We start from the raw sequence: 24,659 nt of genomic DNA, 5'->3' as shown, positions 1-24,659 counted from the left end.
AATGTTTACTGCATTAAGGGCAATGTTTACTGCATTAAAGAGCCAATGTTTACTGCATTAAGGGCCAGTATTTACTGCATTAAGGGCCAATGTTTACTGCATTAAGGGCCAATGTTTACTGCATTAAGGGCCAATATTTACTGCATTAAGGGCAATGTTTACTGCATTAAGGGCAATGTTTACTGCATTAAAGGGCCAATATTTACTGCATTAAGGGCAATGTTTACTGCATTAAGGGCCAATATTTACTGCATTAAAGGGCCAATGTTTACTGCATTAAGGACCACATTACAGTAATCTTATTAAAGTAATCAAATTACAGTAAGGAAGTGAGAGTTTTCAGGAGACCCAGCAGAGTTACTGGGTTGAAAACATGTCAGTGATGACTTAGAAATAACGACTGAAAAAAACTCAACAAGTCTTCCTGCACTTCTCGTACTAAATATCAGCCAATCAGAGTGAGAGTACAGACCGACCAATCAGAGCTCAGCTAAAGATTGGCCAATCAGAGTGAGAGTACAGACCGATTTCCATTTCCATCTTTAAAAAGTAGTGTGAAACACTTTTTATTTTTCCATTATGTTACTTCTTCATAAGGCAGAACTCCTGAAGATCAGCCAATCAAAGTGAGAGCACAGACCGATTTCCATTTCCATCTTTAAAAGGTAATCAGATTGCCGTAATTTTGTAAAAGTAATCAGATTAAAGTAATCTTATATAAGTAATCAGATTACAGCAATATTTTATAAAAGTAATCGGATTACAGTAATCTTTTCAAAAGTAATCAGATTACTGTAAATTTTTATAAAAGCAATCAGATTACAGTAATCTTTTCAAAAGTAATCAGATTACAGTAATATTTTTAAAAGTAATCAGATTACAGTAATTTTATTAAAAGTAATCAGATTACAGTAATATTTTCAAAAGTAATCAGATTACAGTAATTTTATTAAAAGTAATCAGATTACAGTAATATTTTTTAAAAGTAATCAGATTACTGTAATGTGATCAATCTCACCTTTTTACTGTAATAAGTCTTTGAAACAGTGTGAAACACTTTTGATTTTTCCATTATGTTACTTCTTCATAAGGCAGAAGTAACCTATAAAGGTGCAGTAATGACCCTGATGGGATTTGAACTCACAACCTTCTGATCTGGAGTCAGACGCGCTACCATTGCGCCACAGAGTCAGACCAAGTCGTTGGTGGACCTCTGGTGTGAAGTATGAGCCGGATGATGTGACCGCAGCTGACCCTGAAGCACTTAGCTTTCGGTCTCACTCCAGATGGGCCAGATGTGTTGCAGCACAGCGTTGGTGGTATAGTGGTGAGCATAGCTGCCTTCCAAGCAGTTGACCCGGGTTCGATTCCCGGCCAACGCAGCGGCCGTTTTCAGGAGACCCAGCAGAGTTACTGGGCTGGAAACATATCAGTGATGACTTAGAAATAATAACTACTGAAATAAGCTCAACAAGTCTTCCTGCATCTTGTACTAAATATCAGCCAATCAAAGTGAGAGTACAGACTGACCAATCAGAGCGCAGCTAAAGATCAGCCAATCTGAGTGAGAGCACAGACTGATTTCCATCTTTAAAAAGTAATCAGATTGCCGTAATTTTATAAAAGAATCAGATAAAAGTAATCAGATCACAGCAATATTTTATAAAAGTAATCAGATTACAGTAATCTTTTCAAAAGTAATCAGATTACTGTAATTTATAAAAGTAATCAGATTACAGTAATCTTTTGAAAAGTAATCAGATTACAGTAATCTTTTGAAAAGTAATCAGATTACAGTAATATTATTAAAAGTAATCAGATTACTGTAATATTTTCTAAAAGTAATCAGATTACAGTAATAATTTTAAAGTAATCAGATTACAGTAATATTTTAAAAAGTAATCAGATTACCGTAATATTTTTAAAAAGTAATCAGATTACCGTAATCTGATCAATCTCACCTTTTTACTGTAATAAGTCTTTGAAATAGTGTGAAACACTTTTGATTTTTCCATTATGTTACTTCTTCATAAGGCAGAAGTAACCTATAAAGGTGCAGTAATGACACTGATGGGATTTGAACACACAACCTTCTGATCTGGAGTCAGACGCATTAAGGGCAATGTTTACTGCATTAAGGGCAATGTTTACTGCATTAAAGAGCCAATGTTTACTGCATTAAGGGCCAGTATTTACTGCATTAAGGGCCAATGTTTACTGCATTAAGGGCCAATGTTTACTGCATTAAGGGCCAATATTTACTGCATTAAGGGCAATGTTTACTGCATTAAGGGCAATGTTTACTGCATTAAAGGGCCAATATTTACTGCATTAAGGGCAATGTTTACTGCATTAAGGGCCAATATTTACTGCATTAAAGGGCCAATGTTTACTGCATTAAGGACCACCTTACAGTAATCTTATTAAAGTAATCAAATTACAGTAAGGAAGTGAGAGTTTTCAGGAGACCCAGCAGAGTTACTGGGTTGAAAACATGTCAGTGATGACTTAGAAATAACGACTGAAAAAAACTCAACAAGTCTTCCTGCACTTCTCGTACTAAATATCAGCCAATCAGAGTGAGAGTACAGACCGACCAATCAGAGCTCAGCTAAAGATTGGCCAATCAGAGTGAGAGTACAGACCGATTTCCATTTCCATCTTTAAAAAGTAGTGTGAAACACTTTTTATTTTTCCATTATGTTACTTCTTCATAAGGCAGAACTCCTGAAGATCAGCCAATCTGAGTGAGAGCACAGACCGATTTCCATTTCCATCTTTAAAAAGTAATCAGATTGCCGTAATTTTGTAAAAGTAATCAGATTAAAGTAATCTTATATAAGTAATCAGATTACAGCAATATTTTATAAAAGTAATAGGATGACAGTAATCTTTTCAAAAGTAATCAGATTACTGTAATTTTTATAAAAGTAATCAGATTACAGTAATCTTTTCAAAAGTAATCAGATTACAGTAATATTTTTAAAAGTAATCAGATTACAGTAATTTTATTAAAAGTAATCAGATTACAGTAATATTTTCAAAAGTAATCAGATTACAGTAATTTTATTAAAAGTAATCAGATTACAGTAATATTTTTTAAAGGTAATCAGATTACCGTAATATTTTTAAAAAGTAATCAGATTACTGTAATGTGATCAATCTCACCTTTTTACTGTAATAAGTCTTTGAAACAGTGTGAAACACTTTTGATTTTTCCATTATGTTACTTCTTCGTAAGGCAGAAGTAACCTATAAAGGTGCAGTAATGACCCTGATGGGATTTGAACTCACAACCTTCTGATCTGGAGTCAGACGCGCTACCATTGCGCCACAGAGTCAGACCAAGTCGTTGGTGGACCTCTGGTGTGAAGTATGGGCCGGATGATGTGACCGCAGCTGACCCTGAAGCACTTAGCTTTCGGTCTCACTCCAGATGGGCCAGATGTGTTGCAGCACAGCGTTGGTGGTATAGTGGTGAGCATAGCTGCCTTCCAAGCAGTTGATTCCCGGCCAACGCAGCGGCCGTTTTCAGGAGACCCAGCAGAGTTACTGGGCTGGAAACATATCAGTGATGACTTAGAAATAATAACTACTGAAATAAGCTCAACAAGTCTTCCTGCATCTTGTACTAAATATCAGCCAATCAGAGTGAGAGTACAGACTGACCAATCAGAGCGCAGCTAAAGATCAGCCAATCTGAGTGAGAGCACAGACCGATTTCCATCTTTAAAACGTAATCAGATTGCCGTAATTTTATAAAAGAATCAGATAAAAGTAATCAGATCACAGCAATATTTTATAAAAGTAATCAGATTACAGTAATCTTTTCAAAAGTAATCAGATTACTGTAATTTATAAAAGTAATCAGATTACAGTAATCTTTTGAAAAGTAATCAGATTACAGTAATATTTTCAAAAGTAATCAGATTACTGTAATTTATAAAAGTAATCAGATTACAGTAATCTTTTGAAAAGTAATCAGATTACAGTAATATTTTCAAAAGTAATCAGATTACAGTAATTTTATTAAAAGTAATCAGATTACTGTAATATTTTCTAAAAGTAATCAGATTACAGTAATATTTTAAAAAGTAATCAGATTACCGTAATATTTTTAAAAAGTAATCAGATTACCGTAATCTGATCAATCTCACCTTTTTACTGTAATAAGTCTTTGAAATAGTGTGAAACACTTTTGATTTTTCCATTATGTCACTTCTTCATAAGGCAGAATTAACCTATAAAGGTGCAGTAATGACCCTGATGTGATTTGAACACACAACCTTCTGATCTGGAGTCAGACGCATTAAGGGCAATGTTTACTGCATTAAGGGCAATGTTTACTGCATTAAAGAGCCAATGTTTACTGCATTAAGGGCCAGTATTTACTGCATTAAGGGCCAATGTTTATTGCATTAAGGGCCAATGTTTACTGCATTAAGGGCCAATATTTACTGCATTAAGGGCAATGTTTACTGCATTAAGGGCAATGTTTACTGCATTAAAGGGCCAATATTTACTGCATTAAGGGCAATGTTTACTGCATTAAGGGCCAATATTTACTGCATTAAAGGGCCAATGTTTACTGCATTAAGGACCACCTTACAGTAATTTTATTAAAGTAATCAAATTACAGTAAGGAAGTGAGAGTTTTCAGGAGACCCAGCAGAGTTACTGGGTTGAAAACATGTCAGTGATGACTTAGAAATAACGACTGAAAAAAACTCAACAAGTCTTCCTGCACTTCTCGTACTAAATATCAGCCAATCAGAGTGAGAGTACAGACCGACCAATCAGAGCTCAGCTAAAGATTGGCCAATCAGAGTGAGAGTACAGACCGATTTCCATTTCCATCTTTAAAAAGTAGTGTGAAACACTTTTTATTTTTCCATTATGTTACTTCTTCATAAGGCAGAACTCCTGAAGATCAGCCAATCAAAGTGAGAGCACAGACCGATTTCCATTTCCATCTTTAAAAAGTAATCAGATTGCCGTAATTTTGTAAAAGTAATCAGATTAAAGTAATCTTATATAAGTAATCAGATTACAGTAATATTTTAAAAAGTAATCAGATTACCGTAATCTTTTCAAAAGTAATCAGATTACTGCAATTTTTTATAAAAGTAATCAGATTACAGCAATCTTTTCAAAAGTAATCAGATTACAGTAATATTTTCAAAAGTAATCAGATTACAGTAATTTTATTAAAAGTAATCAGATTACAGTAATTTTATTAAAAGTAATCAGATTACAGTAATATTTTCAAAAGTAATCAGATTACAGTACTTTTATTAAAAGTAATCAGATTACAGTAATATTTTTAAAAAGTAATCAGATTACCGTAATATTTTTAAAAAGTAATCAGATCACTGTAATGTGATCAATCTCACCTTTTTACTGTAATAAGTCTTTGAAACAGTGTGAAACACTTTTGATTTTCCATTATGTTACTTCTTCATAAGGCAGAAGTAACCTATAAAGGTGCAGTAATGACCCTGATGGGATTTGAACTCACAACCTTCTGATCTGGAGTCAGACGCGCTACCATTGCGCCACAGAGTCAGACCAAGTCGTTGGTGGACCTCTGGTGTGAAGTATGGGCCGGATGATGTGACCGCAGCTGACCCTGAAGCACTTAGCTGTCGGTCTCACTCCAGATGGGCCAGATGTGTTGCAGCACAGCGTTGGTGGTATAGTGGTGAGCATAGCTGCCTTCCAAGCAGTTGACCCGGGTTCGATTCCCGGCCAACGCAGCGGCCGTTTTCAGGAGACCCAGCAGAGTTACTGGGCTGGAAACATATCAGTGATGACTTAGAAATAATAACTACTGAAATAAGCTCAACAAGTCTTCCTGCATCTTGTACTAAATATCAGCCAATCAGAGTGAGAGTACAGACTGACCAATCAGAGCGCAGCTAAAGATCAGCCAATCTGAGTGAGAGCACAGACCGATTTCCATCTTTAAAAAGTAATCAGATTGCCGTAATTTTATAAAAGAATCAGATAAAAGTAATCAGATCACAGCAATATTTTATAAAAGTAATCAGATTACAGTAATCTTTTCAAAAGTAATCAGATTACTGTAATTTATAAAAGTAATCAGATTACAGTAATCTTTTGAAAAGTAATCAGATTACAGTAATATTTTCAAAAGTAATCAGATTACTGTAATTTATAAAAGTAATCAGATTACAGTAATCTTTTGAAAAGTAATCAGATTACAGTAATATTTTCAAAAGTAATCAGATTACAGTAATTTTATTAAAAGTAATCAGATTACTGTAATATTTTCTAAAAGTAATCAGATTACAGTAATATTTTAAAAAGTAATCAGATTACCGTAATATTTTTAAAAAGTAATCAGATTACCGTAATCTGATCAATCTCACCTTTTTACTGTAATAAGTCTTTGAAATAGTGTGAAACACTTTTGATTTTTCCATTATGTTACTTCTTCATAAGGCAGAATTAACCTATAAAGGTGCAGTAATGACCCTGATGTGATTTGAACACACAACCTTCTGATCTGGAGTCAGACGCATTAAGGGCAATGTTTACTGCATTAAGGGCAATGTTTACTGCATTAAAGAGCCAATGTTTACTGCATTAAGGGCCAGTATTTACTGCATTAAGGGCCAATGTTTATTGCATTAAGGGCCAATGTTTACTGCATTAAGGGCCAATATTTACTGCATTAAGGGCAATGTTTACTGCATTAAGGGCAATGTTTACTGCATTAAAGGGCCAATATTTACTGCATTAAGGGCAATGTTTACTGCATTAAGGGCCAATATTTACTGCATTAAAGGGCCAATGTTTACTGCATTAAGGACCACCTTACAGTAATTTTATTAAAGTAATCAAATTACAGTAAGGAAGTGAGAGTTTTCAGGAGACCCAGCAGAGTTACTGGGTTGAAAACATGTCAGTGATGACTTAGAAATAACGACTGAAAAAAACTCAACAAGTCTTCCTGCACTTCTCGTACTAAATATCAGCCAATCAGAGTGAGAGTACAGACCGACCAATCAGAGCTCAGCTAAAGATTGGCCAATCAGAGTGAGAGTACAGACCGATTTCCATTTCCATCTTTAAAAAGTAGTGTGAAACACTTTTTATTTTTCCATTATGTTACTTCTTCATAAGGCAGAACTCCTGAAGATCAGCCAATCAAAGTGAGAGCACAGACCGATTTCCATTTCCATCTTTAAAAAGTAATCAGATTGCCGTAATTTTGTAAAAGTAATCAGATTAAAGTAATCTTATATAAGTAATCAGATTACAGTAATATTTTAAAAAGTAATCAGATTACCGTAATCTTTCCAAAAGTAATCAGATTACTGCAATTTTTTATAAAAGTAATCAGATTACAGTAATCTTTTCAAAAGTAATCAGATTACAGTAATATTTTCAAAAGTAATCAGATTACAGTAATTTTATTAAAAGTAATCAGATTACAGTAATTTTATTAAAAGTAATCAGATTACAGTAATATTTTCAAAAGTAATCAGATTACAGTACTTTTATTAAAAGTAATCAGATTACAGTAATATTTTTAAAAAGTAATCAGATTACCGTAATATTTTTAAAAAGTAATCAGATCACTGTAATGTGATCAATCTCACCTTTTTACTGTAATAAGTCTTTGAAACAGTGTGAAACACTTTTGATTTTCCATTATGTTACTTCTTCATAAGGCAGAAGTAACCTATAAAGGTGCAGTAATGACCCTGATGGGATTTGAACTCACAACCTTCTGATCTGGAGTCAGACGCGCTACCATTGCGCCACAGAGTCAGACCAAGTCGTTGGTGGACCTCTGGTGTGAAGTATGGGCCGGATGATGTGACCGCAGCTGACCCTGAAGCACTTAGCTTTCGGTCTCACTCCAGATGGGCCAGATGTGTTGCAGCACAGCGTTGGTGGTATAGTGGTGAGCATAGCTGCCTTCCAAGCAGTTGACCCGGGTTCGATTCCCGGCCAACGCAGCGGCCGTTTTCAGGAGACCCAGCAGAGTTACTGGGCTGGAAACATATCAGTGATGACTTAGAAATAATAACTACTGAAATAAGCTCAACAAGTCTTCCTGCATCTTGTACTAAATATCAGCCAATCAGAGTGAGAGTACAGACTGACCAATCAGAGCGCAGCTAAAGATCAGCCAATCTGAGTGAGAGCACAGACCGATTTCCATCTTTAAAAAGTAATCAGATTGCCATAATTTTATAAAAGAATCAGATAAAAGTAATCAGATCACAGCAATATTTTATAAAAGTAATCAGATTACAGTAATCTTTTCAAAAGTAATCAGATTACTGTAATTTATAAAAGTAATCAGATTACAGTAATCTTTTTAAAAGTAATCAGATTACAGTAATATTTTCAAAAGTAATCAGATTACAGTAATTTTATTAAAAGTAATCAGATTACTGTAATATTTTCTAAAAGTAATCAGATTACAGTAATAATTTTAAAGTAATCAGATTACAATAATATTTTAAAAAGTAATCAGATTACCGTAATATTTTTAAAAAGTAATCAGATTACCGTAATCTGATCAATCTCACCTTTTTACTGTAATAAGTCTTTGAAATAGTGTGAAACACTTTTGATTTTTCCATTATGTTACTTCTTCCTAAGGCAGAATTAACCTATAAAGGTGCAGTAATGACCCTGATGGGATTTGAACACACAACCTTCTGATCTGGAGTCAGACGCATTAAGGGCAATGTTTACTGCATTAAGGGCAATGTTTACTGCATTAAAGAGCCAATGTTTACTGCATTAAGGGCAATGTTTACTGCATTAAGGGCAATGTTTACTGCATTAAAGGGCCAATATTTACTGCATTAAGGGCCAATGTTTACTGCATTAAGGGCCAATATTTACTGCATTAAGGGCAATGTTTACTGCATTAAGGGCAATGTTTACTGCATTAAAGGGCCAATATTTACTGCATTAAGGGCAATGTTTACTGCATTAAGGGCCAATATTTACTGCATTAAAGGGCCAATGTTTACTGCATTAAGGACCACCTTACAGTAATCTTATTAAAGTAATCAAATTACAGTAAGGAAGTGAGAGTTTTCAGGAGACCCAGCAGAGTTACTGGGTTGAAAACATGTCAGTGATGACTTAGAAATAACGACTGAAAAAAACTCAACAAGTCTTCCTGCACTTCTCGTACTAAATATCAGCCAATCAGAGTGAGAGTACAGACCGACCAATCAGAGCTCAGCTAAAGATTGGCCAATCAGAGTGAGAGTACAGACCGATTTCCATTTCCATCTTTAAAAAGTAGTGTGAAACACTTTTTATTTTTCCATTATGTTACTTCTTCATAAGGCAGAACTCCTGAAGATCAGCCAATCAAAGTGAGAGCACAGACCGATTTCCATTTCCATCTTTAAAAGGTAATCAGATTGCCGTAATTTTGTAAAAGTAATCAGATTAAAGTAATCTTATATAAGTAATCAGATTACAGCAATATTTTATAAAAGTAATCGGATTACAGTAATCTTTTCAAAAGTAATCAGATTACTGTAAATTTTTATAAAAGCAATCAGATTACAGTAATCTTTTCAAAAGTAATCAGATTACAGTAATATTTTTAAAAGTAATCAGATTACAGTAATTTTATTAAAAGTAATCAGATTACAGTAATATTTTCAAAAGTGATCAGATTACAGTAATTTTATTAAAAGTAATCAGATTACAGTAATATTTTTAAAAGTAATCAGATTACCGTAATATTTTTTAAAAGTAATCAGATTACTGTAATGTGATCAATCTCACCTTTTTACTGTAATAAGTCTTTGAAACAGTGTGAAACACTTTTGATTTTTCCATTATGTTACTTCTTCATAAGGCAGAAGTAACCTATAAAGGTGCAGTAATGACCCTGATGCATTAAGGGCCAATGTTTACTGCATTAAGGGCCAATATTTACTGCATTAAGGGCAATGTTTACTGCATTAAGGGCAATGTTTACTGCATTAAAGGGCCAATATTTACTGCATTAAGGGCAATGTTTACTGCATTAAGGGCCAATGTTTACTGCATTAAGGGCCAATGTTTACTGCATTAAGGGCCAATGTTTACTGCATTAAGGGCCAATATTTACTGCATTAAGGGCAATGTTTACTGCATTAAGGGCCAATATTTACTGCATTAAGGGCCAGTATTTACTGCATTAAGGACAATGTTTACTGCATTAAGGGCCAATGTTTACTGCATTAAGGACCACATTACAGTAATCTTATTAAAGTAATCAAATTACAGTAAGGAAGTGAGAGTTTTCAGGAGACCCAGCAGAGTTACTGGGTTGAAAACATGTCAGTGATGACTTAGAAATAACGACTGAATAAAACTCAACAAGTCTTCCTGCACTTCTCGTACTAAATATCAGCCAATCAGAGTGAGAGTACAGACCGACCAATCAGAGCTCAGCTAAAGATTGGCCAATCAGAGTGAGAGTACAGACCGACCAATCAGAGCTCAGCTAAAGATTGGCCAATCAGAGTGAGAGTACAGACCGATTTCCATTTCCATCTTTAAAAAGTAGTGTGAAACACTTTTTATTTTTCCATTATGTTACTTCTTCATAAGGCAGAACTCCTGAAGATCAGCCAATCAAAGTGAGAGCACAGACCGATTTCCATTTCCATCTTTAAAAAGTAATCAGATTGCCGTAATTTTGTAAAAGCAATCAGATTAAAGTAATCTTATATAAGTAATCAGATTACAGCAATATTTTATAAAAGTAATCGGATTACAGTAATCTTTTCAAAAGTAATCAGATTACTGTAAAAAAATTTATAAAAGTAATCAGATTACAGTAATCTTTTCAAAAGTAATCAGATTACAGTAATATTTTCAAAAGTAATCAGATTACAGTAATTTTCTTAAAAGTAATCAGATTACAGTAATATTTTCAAAAGTAATCAGATTACAGTAATTTTATTAAAAGTAATCAGATTACAGTAATATTTTCAAAAGTAATCAGATTACTGTAATGTGATCAATCTCACCTTTTTACTGTAATAAGTCTTTGAAATAGTGTGAAACACTTTTGATTTTTCCATTATGTTACTTCTTCATAAGGCAGAATTAACCTATAAAGGTGCAGTAATGACCCTGATGTGATTTGAACACACAACCTTCTGCTCTGGAGTCAGACGCATTAAGGGCCAGTATTTACTGCATTAAGGGCCAATGTTTACTGCATTAAGGGCCAATGTTTACTGCATTAAGGGCCAATATTTACTGCATTAAGGGCAATGTTTACTGCATTAAGGGCAATGTTTACTGCATTAAAGGGCCAATATTTACTGCATTAAGGGCAATGTTTACTGCATTAAGGGCCAATATTTACTGCATTAAAGGGCCAATGTTTACTGCATTAAGGACCACCTTACAGTAATCTTATTAAAGTAATCAAATTACAGTAAGGAAGTGAGAGTTTTCAGGAGACCCAGCAGAGTTACTGGGTTGAAAACATGTCAGTGATGACTTAGAAATAACGACTGAAAAAAACTCAACAAGTCTTCCTGCACTTCTCGTACTAAATATCAGCCAATCAGAGTGAGAGTACAGACCGACCAATCAGAGCTCAGCTAAAGATTGGCCAATCAGAGTGAGAGTACAGACCGATTTCCATTTCCATCTTTAAAAAGTAGTGTGAAACACTTTTTATTTTTCCATTATGTTACTTCTTCATAAGGCAGAACTCCTGAAGATCAGCCAATCAAAGTGAGAGCACAGACCGATTTCCATTTCCATCTTTAAAAAGTAAAAGTAATCAGATTACAGTAATCTTTTCAAAAGTAATCAGATTACAGTAATATTTTTTAAAGTAATCAGATTACAGTAATTTTATTAAAAGTAATCAGATTACAGTAATATTTTCAAAAGTAATCAGGTTACAGTAATTTTATTAAAAGTAATCAGATTACAGTAATATTTTTTAAAGGTAATCAGATTACCGTAATATTTTTAAAAAGTAATCAGATTCCTGTAATGTGATCAATCTCACCTTTTTACTGTAATAAGTCTTTGAAACAGTGTGAAACACTTTTGATTTTTCCATTATGTTACTTCTTCGTAAGGCAGAAGTAACCTATAAAGGTGCAGTAATGACCCTGATGGGATTTGAACTCACAAACTTCTGATCTGGAGTCAGACGCGCTACCATTGCGCCACAGAGTCAGACCAAGTCGTTGGTGGACCTCTGGTGTGAAGTATGGGCCGGATGATGTGACCGCAGCTGACCCTGAAGCACTTAGCTTTCGGTCTCACTCCAGATGGGCCAGATGTGTTGCAGCACAGCGTTGGTGGTATAGTGGTGAGCATAGCTGCCTTCCAAGCAGTTGACCCGGGTTCGATTCCCGGCCAACGCAGCGGCCGTTTTCAGGAGACCCAGCAGAGTTACTGGGCTGGAAACATATCAGTGATGACTTAGAAATAATAACTACTGAAATAAGCTCAACAAGTCTTCCTGCATCTTGTACTAAATATCAGCCAATCAGAGTGAGAGTACAGACTGACCAATCAGAGCGCAGCTAAAGATCAGCCAATCTGAGTGAGAGCACAGACCGATTTCCATCTTTAAAAAGTAATCAGATTGCCGTAATTTTATAAAAGAATCAGATAAAAGTAATCAGATCACAGCAATATTTTATAAAAGTAATCAGATTACAGTAATCTTTTCAAAAGTAATCAGATTACTGTAATTTTATAAAAGTAATCAGATTACAGTAATATTTTCAAAAGTAATCAGATTACAGTAATTTTCAAAAGTAATCAGATTACTGTAATATTTTCTTAAAGTAATCAGATTACAGTAATAATTTTAAAGTAATCAGATTACAGTAATATTTTAAAAAGTAATCAGATTACCGTAATATTTTTAAAAAGTAATCAGATTACCGTAATGTGATCAATCTCACCTTTTTACTGTAATAAGTCTTTGAAACAGTGTGAAACACTTTTGATTTTTCCATTATGTTACTTCTTCATAAGGCAGAAGTAACCTATAAAGGTGCAGTAATGACCCTGATGGGATTTGAACACACAACCTTCTGATCTGGAGTCAGACGCATTAAGGGCAATGTTTACTGCATTAAGGGCAATGTTTACTGCATTAAAGAGCCAATGTTTACTGCATTAAGGGCCAGTATTTACTGCATTAAGGGCCAATGTTTACTGCATTAAGGGCCAATGTTTACTGCATTAAGGGCCAATATTTACTGCATTAAGGGCCAATGTTTACTGCATTAAGGGCAATGTTTACTGCATTAAAGGGCCAATGTTTACTGCATTAAGGGCCAATGTTTACTGCATTAAGGGCCAATATTTACTGCATTAAGGGCCAATATTTACTGCATTAAGGGCCAATGTTTACTGCATTAAGGGCAATGTTTACTGCATTAAGGGCCAATGTTTACTGCATTAAGGGCCAATGTTTACTGCATTAAGGGCCAATGTTCACTGCATTAAGGGCAATGTTTACTGCATTAAGGGCAATGTTTACTGCATTAAAGAGCCAATGTTTACTGCATTAAGGGCCAGTATTTACTGCATTAAGGGCCAATGTTTACTGCATTAAGGGCCAATGTTTACTGCATTAAGGGCCAATATTTACTGCATTAAGGGCAATGTTTACTGCATTAAGGGCAATGTTTACTGCATTAAAGGGCCAATATTTACTGCATTAAGGGCAATGTTTACTGCATTAAGGGCCAATATTTACTGCATTAAAGGGCCAATGTTTACTGCATTAAGGACCACCTTACAGTAATCTTATTAAAGTAATCAAATTACAGTAAGGAAGTGAGAGTTTTCAGGAGACCCAGCAGAGTTACTGGGTTGAAAACATGTCAGTGATGACTTAGAAATAACGACTGAAAAAAACTCAACAAGTCTTCCTGCACTTCTCGTACTAAATATCAGCCAATCAGAGTGAGAGTACAGACCGACCAATCAGAGCTCAGCTAAAGATTGGCCAATCAGAGTGAGAGTACAGACCGATTTCCATTTCCATCTTTAAAAAGTAGTGTGAAACACTTTTTATTTTTCCATTATGTTACTTCTTCATAAGGCAGAACTCCTGAAGATCAGCCAATCTGAGTGAGAGCACAGACCGATTTCCATTTCCATCTTTAAAAAGTAATCAGATTGCCGTAATTTTGTAAAAGTAATCAGATTAAAGTAATCTTATATAAGTAATCAGATTACAGCAATATTTTATAAAAGTAATCGGATGACAGTAATCTTTTCAAAAGTAATCAGATTACTGTAATTTTTTATAAAAGTAATCAGATTACAGTAATCTTTTCAAAAGTAATCAGATTACAGTAATATTTTTTAAAGTAATCAGATTACAGTAATTTTATTAAAAGTAATCAGATTACAGTAATATTTTCAAAAGTAATCAGATTACAGTAATTTTATTAAAAGTAATCAGATTACAGTAATATTTTTTAAAAGTAATCAGATTACCGTAATATTTTTAAAAAGTAATCAGATTACTGTAATGTGATCAATCTCACCTTTTTACTGTAATAAGTCTTTGAAACAGTGTGAAACACTTTTGATTTTTCCATTATGTTACTTCTTCGTAAGGCAGAAGTAACCTATAAAGGTGCAGTAATGACCCTGATGGGATTTGAACTCACAAACTTCTGATCTGGAGTCAGACGCGCTACCATTGCGCCACAGAGTCAGACCAAGTCGTTGGTGGACCTCTGGTGTGAAGTATGGGCCGGATGATGTGACCGCAGCTGACCCTGAAGCACTTAGCTTTCGGTCTCACTCCAGATGGGCCAGATGTGTTGCAGCACAGCGTTGGTGGTATAGTGGTGAGCATAGCTGCCTTCCAAGCAGTTGACCCGGGTTCGATTCCCGGCCAACGCAGCGGCCGTTTTCAGGAGACCCAGCAGAGTTACTGGGCTGGAAACATATCAGTGATGACTTAGAAATAATAACTACTGAAATAAGCTCAACAAGTCTTCCTGCATCTTGTACTAAATATCAGCCAATCAGAGTGAGAGTACAGACTGACCAATCAGAGCGCAGCTAAAGATCAGCCAATCTGAGTGAGAGCACAGACCGATTTCCATCTTTAAAAAGTAATCAGATTGCTGTAATTTTATAAAAGAATCAGATAAAAGTAATCAGATCACAGCAATATTTTATAAAAGTAATCAGATTACAGTAATCTTTTCAAAAGTAATCAGATTACTGTAATTTATAAAAGTAATCAGATTACAGTAATCTTTTGAAAAGTAATCAGATTACAGTAATCTTTTGAAAAGTAATCAGATTACAGTAATATTATTAAAAGTAATCAGATTACTGTAATATTTTCTAAAAGTAATCAGATTACAGTAATAATTTTAAAGTAATCAGATTACAGTAATATTTTTAAAAGTAATCAGATTACCGTAATATTTTTAAAAAGTAATCAGATTACCGTAATCTGATCAATCTCACCTTTTTACTGTAATAAGTCTTTGAAATAGTGTGAAACACTTTTGATTTTTCCATTATGTTACTTCTTCATAAGGCAGAATTAACCTATAAAGGTGCAGTAATGACCCTGATGTGATTTGAACACACAACCTTCTGATCTGGAGTCAGACGCATTAAGGGCAATGTTTACTGCATTAAGGGCAATGTTTACTGCATTAAAGAGCCAATGTTTACTGCATTAAAGAGCCAATGTTTACTGCATTAAGGGCCAGTATTTACTGCATTAAGGGCCAATGTTTACTGCATTAAGGGCCAATGTTTACTGCATTAAGGGCCAATATTTACTGCATTAAGGGCAATGTTTACTGCATTAAGGGCAATGTTTACTGCATTAAAGGGCCAATATTTACTGCATTAAGGGCAATGTTTACTGCATTAAGGGCCAATATTTACTGCATTAAAGGGCCAATGTTTACTGCATTAAGGACCACCTTACAGTAATCTTATTAAAGTAATCAAATTACAGTAAGGAAGTGAGAGTTTTCAGGAGACCCAGCAGAGTTACTGGGTTGAAAACATGTCAGTGATGACTTAGAAATAACGACTGAAAAAAACTCAACAAGTCTTCCTGCACTTCTCGTACTAAATATCAGCCAATCAGAGTGAGAGTACAGACCGACCAATCAGAGCTCAGCTAAAGATTGGCCAATCAGAGTGAGAGTACAGACCGATTTCCATTTCCATCTTTAAAAAGTAGTGTGAAACACTTTTTATTTTTCCATTATGTTACTTCTTCATAAGGCAGAACTCCTGAAGATCAGCCAATCTGAGTGAGAGCACAGACCGATTTCCATTTCCATCTTTAAAAAGTAATCAGATTGCCGTAATTTTGTAAAAGTAATCAGATTAAAGTAATCTTATATAAGTAATCAGATTACAGCAATATTTTATAAAAGTAATCGGATGACAGTAATCTTTTCAAAAGTAATCAGATTACTGTAATTTTTATAAAAGTAATCAGATTACAGTAATCTTTTCAAAAGTAATCAGATTACAGTAATATTTTTTAAAGTAATCAGATTACAGTAATTTTATTAAAAGTAATCAGATTACAGTAATATTTTCAAAAGTAATCAGATTACAGTAATTTTATTAAAAGTAATCAGATTACTGTAATATTTTCAAAAAGTAATCAGATTACAGTAATAATTTTAAAGTAATCAGATTACAGTAATATTTTTAAAAGTAATCAGATTACCGTAATATTTTTAAAAAGTAATCAGATTACCGTAATCTGATCAATCTCACCTTTTTACTGTAATAAGTCTTTGAAATAGTGTGAAACACTTTTGATTTTTCCATTATGTTACTTCTTCATAAGGCAGAAGTAACCTATAAAGGTGCAGTAATGACCCTGATGTGATTTGAACACACAACCTTCTGATCTGGAGTCAGACGCATTAAGGGCAATGTTTACTGCATTAAGGGCAATGTTTACTGCATTAAAGAGCCAATGTTTACTGCATTAAGGGCCAGTATTTACTGCATTAAGGGCCAATGTTTACTGCATTAAGGGCCAATGTTTACTGCATTAAGGGCCAATATTTACTGCATTAAGGGCAATGTTTACTGCATTAAGGGCAATGTTTACTGCATTAAAGGGCCAATATTTACTGCATTAAGGGCAATGTTTACTGCATTAAGGGCCAATATTTACTGCATTAAAGGGCCAATGTTTACTGCATTAAGGACCACCTTACAGTAATCTTATTAAAGTAATCAAATTACAGTAAGGAAGTGAGAGTTTTCAGGAGACCCAGCAGAGTTACTGGGTTGAAAACATGTCAGTGATGACTTAGAAATAACGACTGAAAAAAACTCAACAAGTCTTCCTGCACTTCTCGTACTAAATATCAGCCAATCAGAGTGAGAGTACAGACCGACCAATCAGAGCTCAGCTAAAGATTGGCCAATCAGAGTGAGAGTACAGACCGATTTCCATTTCCATCTTTAAAAAGTAGTGTGAAACACTTTTTATTTTTCCATTATGTTACTTCTTCATAAGGCAGAACTCCTGAAGATCAGCCAATCTGAGTGAGAGCACAGACCGATTTCCATTTCCATCTTTAAAAAGTAATCAGATTGCCGTAATTTTGTAAAAGTAATCAGATTAAAGTAATCTTATATAAGTAATCAGATTACAGCAATATTTTATAAAAGTAATCGGATGACAGTAATCTTTTCAAAAGTAATCAGATTACTGTAATTTTTTTATAAAAGTAATCAGATTACAGTAATCTTTTCAAAAGTAATCAGATTACAGTAATATTTTTTAAAGTAATCAGATTACAGTAATTTTATTAAAAGTAATCAGATTACAGTAATATTTTCAAAAGTAATCAGATTACTGTAATTTATAAAAGTAATCAGATTACAGTAATCTTTTGAAAAGTAATCAGATTACAGTAATATTTTCAAAAGTAATCAGATTACAGTAATTTTATTAAAAGTAATCAGATTACTGTAATATTTTCTAAAAGTAATCAGATTACCGTAATCTGATCAATCTCACCTTTTTACTGTAATAAGTCTTTGAAATAGTGTGAAACACTTTTGATTTTTCCATTATGTTACTTCTTCATAAGGCAGAATTAACCTATAAAAGGTGCAGTAATGACCCTGATGTGATTTGAACACACAACCTTCTGATCTGGAGTCAGACGCATTAAGGGCAATGTTTACTGCATTAAGGGCAATGTTTACTGCATTAAAGAGCCAATGTTTACTGCATTAAAGAGCCAATGTTTACTGCATTAAGGGCCAGTATTTACTGCATTAAGGGCCAATGTTTACTGCATTAAGGGCCAATGTTTACTGCATTAAGGGCCAATATTTACTGCATTAAGGGCAATGTTTACTGCATTAAGGGCAATGTTTACTGCATTAAAGGGCCAATATTTACTGCATTAAGGGCAATGTTTACTGCATTAAGGGCCAATATTTACTGCATTAAAGGGCCAATGTTTACTGCATTAAGGACCACCTTACAGTAATCTTATTAAAGTAATCAAATTACAGTAAGGAAGTGAGAGTTTTCAGGAGACCCAGCAGAGTTACTGGGTTGAAAACATGTCAGTGATGACTTAGAAATAACGACTGAAAAAAACTCAACAAGTCTTCCTGCACTTCTCGTACTAAATATCAGCCAATCAGAGTGAGAGTACAGACCGACCAATCAGAGCTCAGCTAAAGATTGGCCAATCAGAGTGAGAGTACAGACCGATTTCCATTTCCATCTTTAAAAAGTAGTGTGAAACACTTTTTATTTTTCCATTATGTTACTTCTTCATAAGGCAGAACTCCTGAAGATCAGCCAATCTGAGTGAGAGCACAGACCGATTTCCATTTCCATCTTTAAAAAGTAATCAGATTGCCGTAATTTTGTAAAAGTAATCAGATTAAAGTAATCTTATATAAGTAATCAGATTACAGCAATATTTTATTAAAGTAATCGGATGACAGTAATCTTTTCAAAAGTAATCAGATTACTGTAATTTTTTATAAAAGTAATCAGATTACAGTAATCTTTTCAAAAGTAATCAGATTACAGTAATATTTTTAAAAGTAATCAGATTACAGTAATTTTATTAAAAGTAATCAGATTACAGTAATATTTTCAAAAGTAATCAGATTACAGTAATTTTATTAAAAGTAATCAGATTACAGTAATATTTTCAAAAGTAATCAGATTACAGTAATTTTATTAAAAGTAATCAGACTACAGTAATATTTTTTAAAGTAATCAGATTACCGTAATATTTTTAAAAAGTAATCAGATTACTGTAATGTGATCAATCTCACCTTTTTACTGTAATAAGTCTTTGAAACAGTGTGAAACACTTTTGATTTTTCCATTATGTTACTTCTTCATAAGGCAGAAGTAACCTATAAAGGTGCAGTAATGACCCTGATGGGATTTGAACTCACAACCTTCTGATCTGGAGTCAGACGCGCTACCATTGCGCCACAGAGTCAGACCAAGTCGTTGGTGGACCTCTGGTGTGAAGTATGGGCCGGATGATGTGACCGCAGCTGACCCTGAAGCACTTAGCTTTCGGTCTCACTCCAGATGGGCCAGATGTGTTGCAGCACAGCGTTGGTGGTATAGTGGTGAGCATAGCTGCCTTCCAAGCAGTTGACCCGGGTTCGATTCCCGGCCAACGCAGCGGCCGTTTTCAGGAGACCCAGCAGAGTTACTGGGCTGGAAACATATCAGTGATGACTTAGAAATAATAACTACTGAAATAAGCTCAACAAGTCTTCCTGCATCTTGTACTAAATATCAGCCAATCAGAGTGAGAGTACAGACTGACCAATCAGAGCGCAGCTAAAGATCAGCCAATCTGAGTGAGAGCACAGACCGATTTCCATCTTTAAAAAGTAATCAGATTGCCGTAATTTTATAAAAGAATCAGATAAAAGTAATCAGATCACAGCAATATTTTATAAAAGTAATCAGATTACAGTAATCTTTTCAAAAGTAATCAGATTACTGTAATTTATAAAAGTAATCAGATTACAGTAATATTTTCAAAAGTAATCAGATTACAGTAATATCTTCAAAAGTAATCAGATTACAGTAATTTTATTAAAAGTAATCAGATTACTGTAATATTTTCTAAAAGTAATCAGATTACAGTAATAATTTTAAAGTAATCAGATTACAGTAATATTTTAAAAAGTAATCAGATTACCGTTATATTTTTAAAAAGTAATCAGATTACCGTAATCTGATCAATCTCACCTTTTTACTGTAATAAGTCTTTGAAATAGTGTGAAACACTTTTGATTTTTCCATTATGTCACTTCTTCATAAGGCAGAAGTAACCTATAAAGGTGCAGTAATGACCCTGATGGGATTTGAACTCACAAACTTCTGATCTGGAGTCAGACGCATTAAGGGCAATGTTTACTGCATTAAGGGCAATGTTTACTGCATTAAAGAGCCAATGTTTACTGCATTAAGGGCCAGTATTTACTGCATTAAGGGCCAATGTTTACTGCATTAAGGGCCAATGTTTACTGCATTAAGGGCCAATATTTACTGCATTAAGGGCAATGTTTACTGCATTAAGGGCAATGTTTACTGCATTAAAGGGCCAATATTTACTGCATTAAGGGCAATGTTTACTGCATTAAGGGCCAATATTTACTGCATTAAAGGGCCAATGTTTACTGCATTAAGGACCACCTTACAGTAATCTTATTAAAGTAATCAAATTACAGTAAGGAAGTGAGAGTTTTCAGGAGACCCAGCAGAGTTACTGGGTTGAAAACATGTCAGTGATGACTTAGAAATAACGACTGAAAAAAACTCAACAAGTCTTCCTGCACTTCTCGTACTAAATATCAGCCAATCAGAGTGAGAGTACAGACCGACCAATCAGAGCTCAGCTAAAGATTGGCCAATCAGAGTGAGAGTACAGACCGATTTCCATTTCCATCTTTAAAAAGTAGTGTGAAACACTTTTTATTTTTCCATTATGTTACTTCTTCATAAGGCAGAACTCCTGAAGATCAGCCAATCAAAGTGAGAGCACAGACCGATTTCCATTTCCATCTTTAAAAAGTAATCAGATTGCCGTAATTTTGTAAAAGTAATCAGATTAAAGTAATCTTATATAAGTAATCAGATTACAGCAATATTTTATAAAAGTAATCGGATTACAGTCATCTTTTCAAAAGTAATCAGATTACTGTAAATTTTTATAAAAGTAATCAGATTACAGTAATCTTTTCAAAAGTAATCAGATTACAGTAATATTTCTAAAAGTAATCAGATTACAGTAATTTTATTAAAAGTAATCAGATTACAGTAATATTTTCAAAAGTAATCAGATTACAGTAATTTTATTAAAAGTAATCAGATTACAGTAATATTTTTTAAAGTAATCAGATTACCGTAATATTTTAAAAAAGTAATCAGATTACTGTAATGTGATCAATCTCACCTTTTTACTGTAATAAGTCTTTGAAACAGTGTGAAACACTTTTGATTTTTCCATTATGTTACTTCTTCATAAGGCAGAAGTAACCTATAAAGGTGCAGTAATGACCCTGATGGGATTTGAACTCACAACCTTCTGATCTGGAGTCAGACGCGCTACCATTGCGCCACAGAGTCAGACCAAGTCGTTGGTGGACCTCTGGTGTGAAGTATGGGCCGGATGATGTGACCGCAGCTGACCCTGAAGCACTTAGCTTTCGGTCTCACTCCAGATGGGCCAGATGTGTTGCAGCACAGCGTTGGTGGTATAGTGGTGAGCATAGCTGCCTTCCAAGCAGTTGACCCGGGTTCGATTCCCGGCCAACGCAGCGGCCGTTTTCAGGAGACCCAGCAGAGTTACTGGGCTGGAAACATATCAGTGATGACTTAGAAATAATAACTACTGAAATAAGCTCAACAAGTCTTCCTGCATCTTGTACTAAATATCAGCCAATCAGAGTGAGAGTACAGACTGACCAATCAGAGCGCAGCTAAAGATCAGCCAATCTGAGTGAGAGCACAGACCGATTTCCATCTTTAAAAAGTAATCAGATTGCCGTAATTTTATAAAAGAATCAGATAAAAGTAATCAGATCACAGCAATATTTTATAAAAGTAATCAGATTACAGTAATCTTTTCAAAAGTAATCAGATTACTGTAATTTTTTATAAAAGTAATCAGATTACAGTAATCTTTTCAAAAGTAATCAGATTACAGTAATATCTTCAAAAGTAATCAGATTACAGTAATTTTATTAAAAGTAATCAGATTACAGTAATATTTTCAAAAGTAATCAGATTACAGTAATTTTATTAAAAGTAATCAGATTACAGTAATATTTTTAAAAGTAATCAGATTACAGTAATATTTTCAAAAGTAATCAGATTACAGTAATTTTATTAAAAGTAATCAGATTACAGTAATATTTTTTAAAGGTAATCAGATTACCGTAATATTTTTAAAAAGTAATCAGATTACTGTAATGTGATCAATCTCACCTTTTTACTGTAATAAGTCTTTGAAACAGTGTGAAACACTTTTGATTTTTCCATTATGTTACTTCTTCGTAAGGCAGAAGTAACCTATAAAGGTGCAGTAATGACCCTGATGGGATTTGAACTCACAACCTTCTGATCTGGAGTCAGACGCGCTACCATTGCGCCACAGAGTCAGACCAAGTCGTTGGTGGACCTCTGGTGTGAAGTATGGGCCGGATGATGTGACCGCAGCTGACCCTGAAGCACTTAGCTTTCGGTCTCACTCCAGATGGGCCAGATGTGTTGCAGCACAGCGTTGGTGGTATAGTGGTGAGCATAGCTGCCTTCCAAGCAGTTGACCCGGGTTCGATTCCCGGCCAACGCAGCGGCCGTTTTCAGGAGACCCAGCAGAGTTACTGGGCTGGAAACATATCAGTGATGACTTAGAAATAATAACTACTGAAATAAGCTCAACAAGTCTTCCTGCATCTTGTACTAAATATCAGCCAATCAGAGTGAGAGTACAGACTGACCAATCAGAGCGCAGCTAAAGATCAGCCAATCTGAGTGAGAGCACAGACCGATTTCCATCTTTAAAAAGTAATCAGATTGCCGTAATTTTATAAAAGAATCAGATAAAAGTAATCAGATCACAGCAATATTTTATAAAAGTAATCAGATTACAGTAATCTTTTCAAAAGTAATCAGATTACTGTAATTTATAAAAGTAATCAGATTACTGTAATATTTTCTAAAAGTAATCAGATTACAGTAATAATTTTAAAGTAATCAGATTACAGTAATATTTTAAAAAGTAATCAGATTACCGTAATATTTTTAAAAAGTAATCAGATTACCGTAATCTGATCAATCTCACCTTTTTACTGTAATAAGTCTTTGAAATAGTGTGAAACACTTTTGATTTTTCCATTATGTTACTTCTTCATAAGGCAGAATTAACCTATAAAGGTGCAGTAATGACCCTGATGTGATTTGAACACACAACCTTCTGATCTGGAGTCAGACGCATTAAGGGCAATGTTTACTGCATTAAGGGCAATGTTTACTGCATTAAGGGCCAGTATTTACTGCATTAAGGGCCAATGTTTACTGCATTAAGGGCCAATGTTTACTGCATTAAGGGCCAATATTTACTGCATTAAGGGCAATGTTTACTGCATTAAGGGCAATGTTTACTGCATTAAAGGGCCAATATTTACTGCATTAAGGGCAATGTTTACTGCATTAAGGGCCAATATTTACTGCATTAAAGGGCCAATGTTTACTGCATTAAGGACCACCTTACAGTAATCTTATTAAAGTAATCAAATTACAGTAAGGAAGTGAGAGTTTTCAGGAGACCCAGCAGAGTTACTGGGTTGAAAACATGTCAGTGATGACTTAGAAATAACGACTGAAAAAAACTCAACAAGTCTTCCTGCACTTCTCGTACTAAATATCAGCCAATCAGAGTGAGAGTACAGACCGACCAATCAGAGCTCAGCTAAAGATTGGCCAATCAGAGTGAGAGTACAGACCGATTTCCATTTCCATCTTTAAAAAGTAGTGTGAAACACTTTTTATTTTTCCATTATGTTACTTCTTCATAAGGCAGAACTCCTGAAGATCAGCCAATCAAAGTGAGAGCACAGACCGATTTCCATTTCCATCTTTAAAAAGTAAAAGTAATCAGATTACAGTAATCTTTTCAAAAGTAATCAGATTACAGTAATATTTTTTAAAGTAATCAGATTACAGTAATTTTATTAAAAGTAATCAGATTACAGTAATATTTTCAAAAGTAATCAGATTACAGTAATTTTATTAAAAGTAATCAGATTACAGTAATATTTTTTAAAGTAATCAGATTACCGTAATATTTTCAAAAGTAATCAGATTACAGTAATTTTCAAAAGTAATCAGATTACTGTAATATTTTCTTAAAGTAATCAGATTACAGTAATAATTTTAAAGTAATCAGATTACAGTAATATTTTAAAAAGTAATCAGATTACCGTAATATTTTTAAAAAGTAATCAGATTACCGTAATGTGATCAATCTCACCTTTTTACTGTAATAAGTCTTTGAAACAGTGTGAAACACTTTTGATTTTTCCATTATGTTACTTCTTCATAAGGCAGAAGTAACCTATAAAGGTGC

At 34.1% G+C, this 24,659-nt stretch overlaps 17 non-coding genes across 17 annotated transcripts; 8 read left to right on the top strand and 9 right to left on the bottom strand.

The window, feature by feature from the left end:
- Positions 1-1,119: 1,119 nt before the first annotated feature.
- trnaw-cca (transfer RNA tryptophan (anticodon CCA)) lies at positions 1,120-1,191 on the bottom strand. The gene has a single exon. It is a non-coding gene; the product is annotated as a tRNA-Trp (tRNA).
- Positions 1,192-1,310: 119 nt separating this feature from the next.
- trnag-ucc (transfer RNA glycine (anticodon UCC)) lies at positions 1,311-1,382 on the top strand. Its single transcript has one exon. It is a non-coding gene; the product is annotated as a tRNA-Gly (tRNA).
- A 1,887-nt stretch (positions 1,383-3,269) lies between these two features.
- Positions 3,270-3,341, bottom strand: trnaw-cca (transfer RNA tryptophan (anticodon CCA)). The gene has a single exon. It is a non-coding gene; the product is annotated as a tRNA-Trp (tRNA).
- A 2,152-nt stretch (positions 3,342-5,493) lies between these two features.
- trnaw-cca (transfer RNA tryptophan (anticodon CCA)) lies at positions 5,494-5,565 on the bottom strand. Its single transcript has one exon. It is a non-coding gene; the product is annotated as a tRNA-Trp (tRNA).
- Positions 5,566-5,684: 119 nt separating this feature from the next.
- Positions 5,685-5,756, top strand: trnag-ucc (transfer RNA glycine (anticodon UCC)). Its single transcript has one exon. It is a non-coding gene; the product is annotated as a tRNA-Gly (tRNA).
- A 1,972-nt stretch (positions 5,757-7,728) lies between these two features.
- Positions 7,729-7,800, bottom strand: trnaw-cca (transfer RNA tryptophan (anticodon CCA)). Its single transcript has one exon. It is a non-coding gene; the product is annotated as a tRNA-Trp (tRNA).
- Positions 7,801-7,919: 119 nt separating this feature from the next.
- trnag-ucc (transfer RNA glycine (anticodon UCC)) lies at positions 7,920-7,991 on the top strand. Its single transcript has one exon. It is a non-coding gene; the product is annotated as a tRNA-Gly (tRNA).
- Positions 7,992-12,138: 4,147 nt separating this feature from the next.
- Positions 12,139-12,210, bottom strand: trnaw-cca (transfer RNA tryptophan (anticodon CCA)). Its single transcript has one exon. It is a non-coding gene; the product is annotated as a tRNA-Trp (tRNA).
- Positions 12,211-12,329: 119 nt separating this feature from the next.
- Positions 12,330-12,401, top strand: trnag-ucc (transfer RNA glycine (anticodon UCC)). The gene has a single exon. It is a non-coding gene; the product is annotated as a tRNA-Gly (tRNA).
- A 2,252-nt stretch (positions 12,402-14,653) lies between these two features.
- trnaw-cca (transfer RNA tryptophan (anticodon CCA)) lies at positions 14,654-14,725 on the bottom strand. The gene has a single exon. It is a non-coding gene; the product is annotated as a tRNA-Trp (tRNA).
- Positions 14,726-14,844: 119 nt separating this feature from the next.
- Positions 14,845-14,916, top strand: trnag-ucc (transfer RNA glycine (anticodon UCC)). The gene has a single exon. It is a non-coding gene; the product is annotated as a tRNA-Gly (tRNA).
- A 4,520-nt stretch (positions 14,917-19,436) lies between these two features.
- On the bottom strand, positions 19,437-19,508 carry trnaw-cca (transfer RNA tryptophan (anticodon CCA)). Its single transcript has one exon. It is a non-coding gene; the product is annotated as a tRNA-Trp (tRNA).
- A 119-nt stretch (positions 19,509-19,627) lies between these two features.
- Positions 19,628-19,699, top strand: trnag-ucc (transfer RNA glycine (anticodon UCC)). The gene has a single exon. It is a non-coding gene; the product is annotated as a tRNA-Gly (tRNA).
- A 1,887-nt stretch (positions 19,700-21,586) lies between these two features.
- trnaw-cca (transfer RNA tryptophan (anticodon CCA)) lies at positions 21,587-21,658 on the bottom strand. Its single transcript has one exon. It is a non-coding gene; the product is annotated as a tRNA-Trp (tRNA).
- Positions 21,659-21,777: 119 nt separating this feature from the next.
- On the top strand, positions 21,778-21,849 carry trnag-ucc (transfer RNA glycine (anticodon UCC)). The gene has a single exon. It is a non-coding gene; the product is annotated as a tRNA-Gly (tRNA).
- Positions 21,850-22,620: 771 nt separating this feature from the next.
- trnaw-cca (transfer RNA tryptophan (anticodon CCA)) lies at positions 22,621-22,692 on the bottom strand. The gene has a single exon. It is a non-coding gene; the product is annotated as a tRNA-Trp (tRNA).
- Positions 22,693-22,811: 119 nt separating this feature from the next.
- trnag-ucc (transfer RNA glycine (anticodon UCC)) lies at positions 22,812-22,883 on the top strand. The gene has a single exon. It is a non-coding gene; the product is annotated as a tRNA-Gly (tRNA).
- The last annotated feature ends 1,776 nt before the right edge of the window (positions 22,884-24,659 follow it).

This window comes from Leuresthes tenuis, unplaced genomic scaffold (assembly GCF_036924035.1).
Source record: "Leuresthes tenuis unplaced genomic scaffold, fLeuTen1.0.hap1 SCAF_8, whole genome shotgun sequence".
Taxonomy (NCBI): Eukaryota; Metazoa; Chordata; class Actinopteri; order Atheriniformes; family Atherinopsidae; genus Leuresthes; species Leuresthes tenuis.
This window is presented reverse-complemented; position numbering and strand designations above follow the sequence as displayed.